General features: G+C 45.7%; 1 pseudogene; it reads right to left on the bottom strand.

Moving 5' to 3' along the window:
- The window catches only part of LOC128379347 (xylosyltransferase 1-like), a 37,502-nt pseudogene extending 35,135 nt beyond the window's left edge, over positions 1-2,367 (bottom strand).

The raw sequence follows: 2,367 nt of genomic DNA, 5'->3' as shown, positions 1-2,367 counted from the left end.
CTTTTCAGACTAAAGCAGTTAATTGGGGACAAAAAGGCAAAAATGCAGATTTTTTTTGGGGTCAGTGGTTATGGTTTGGTTAAAATAAGTCTCCAGGAAATTAATATAAGTCTATGTAATGTCCCCAAAAGTGAGCTAGGACAACGTGCATGTGTGTGTGTGTGTGTGTGTGTGTGTGTGTGTGTGTGTGTGTGTGTGTGTGTGTGTGTGCATCTTCATAGGGTGGGGGGAGAGTCAGGAAGTGCATTATGGGAAGGAATGAAGGGTGTGGGATGGAGAAAATGTGTGGTATTCACATTGAGGCCCAGCGGGGGGGTCGACCCCTTCACTTTGGGAAACCGGATGACACACACACACACACACATGCACACACACACACACACAGACAGAGACACAGAGACAGAGAGAGACACACACGCACACACACACATACACACACAGAGAGAGAGAGAGACACACACATACACACACACATACACACAGAGAGAGAGAGACACACACATACACACACACACACAGAGAGAGACACACACACACACGCACACACACACAGACACAGAGAGAGAGAGACACACACACACACACACACACAGAGAGAGAGACACACACACACACACACACAGACACAGCAGCAGAGAGACACACACAGCACACACTCAGAGAGAGGGAAGATCACAGGGCATCCGGCAACTGTAATGAAAGGACGTAAAAATGGATCCCTGCAATACAGCTCACATCTGTCGCTCTCTCTCTCTCTCTCTCTCTCTCTCTCTCTCTCACTCACACACACACACACACACACACACACACACACACACACACACAGCATTTACAGTATGCTCTTTTTACTAGAGAACACCTGGATCCCACCAGGTACAACTACACACACACACACACACACACACACACACATAACATAATTTTCTGAATCTCCTCCAGAGTCCAGATCATCTCCTCCTCTTGCATTTTTTTAGGCCTGTTTCCAGTATAGTGACACACACACACACACACACACACACACACACACACACACACACACACACACACAGAGCTTCAGCTAATAATAATAATAATGATGTAAACTGAAGCACAAAAAACACATTTGTTCTCGCAGTATGAAGTTGGAGAAACAGAGAGAAGAAAATCAGCTTTGAGTTGGCGAGCAGCAGCAGACTGGCTCCATAATATGTTTAATAAAAATGAACACAGCCTCTTTTTTTAATTTGATTTATGCACACACACACACACACACACACACACACACACACACACCTTAATAAGAACTAAAAGGGTCTGTTAAGTCCCCTTGATTTCACCCAAGAGAAGGATGTGATTAGTTTAACCCCTTAAAGTTACTGACTCTGTTCACATGTAAGTTGTTTTTAATGAGAAGCTGAAACTGAAAGCTTACAATAAAAGGAAATTTGCATCTTTTGCGTTGAAACTGTGAAGAAATGTCACACCAAATTCCTTTAACAAGTTACATAATTATACGTTTTCTTCCTTTAAATTAACCTGACATCGACCTGGAGCGTGACTGGAGGTATTTTAAGTTCAAATTCGTGTCAATCTTCCAATCGGCGTGTATATTATCTATAAAAAGACATTTCATTAAGCAAACATGAGGATTTTTGTGACTCGTGTTGCTTTATTTTCCGCTCTTGAAAAGTATTATTCTTGCAAAACTGAACGAAACAAACAAAGTGAGTCTGCTTCAGAGTTGTGATTTGGTGGAGTTGTGTTTTTTTGGTGAATTGGATGCACATATAAATCATTTAACACCTTGGTGAGCACGTTCAATTCTCTGTTTTTTAAATTAAGTTTGGCCTACTGGTTCAATCTCTCTCTATACAACAGGATAAAGCAAAGAGGAAGGGGGGGGGGGGGTGAACTGTGTTTGATGCAAATGCCAAAACAACAGGCGAGCAGCTGCAGACGCTCCGGAGCATCTTCTCATTTCTTTCTCATTTTCCAGCCAAAGTGGAAAAAAAACACACATGTAAAAAAATAACCAAACCCTTTAATTCCACTCACACAGACCCCCCCCCCCCCCCCCTCGATTAATGAAGCAGATGTGGATTCAAACCTACCGCCTGCAGCTTGTGTCGAGCGGCCGCCTTCCCTTGCAGCGGGTCGCCTCTCTTGTGCAGCCCCCCTCCTCGGGTGCTCCCCGTCGGCTTTGTTGAGCGCGGCGGTCCGCTCCTCTCGCTTCTCCCGGTTCCGAGCGCCTCCGTCTCCGCCGCTGGAGTCCAGGCTGCTGAAGTTCCACACGATGAGAGTCTGGACCAGCAGCACGGCCAGAGCAGCCACCAACAGGGCGGACTTGGAGCGGCGGGCCAGCCTGCGGGCGCACGGGTTACCCTTCAT

Source organism: Scomber japonicus, chromosome 18, assembly GCF_027409825.1.
Source record: "Scomber japonicus isolate fScoJap1 chromosome 18, fScoJap1.pri, whole genome shotgun sequence".
Taxonomy (NCBI): domain Eukaryota; kingdom Metazoa; phylum Chordata; class Actinopteri; order Scombriformes; family Scombridae; genus Scomber; species Scomber japonicus.
The sequence above is the reverse complement of the archived record's forward strand: the minus strand, read 5'-3'. Positions and strand labels throughout refer to the sequence as shown.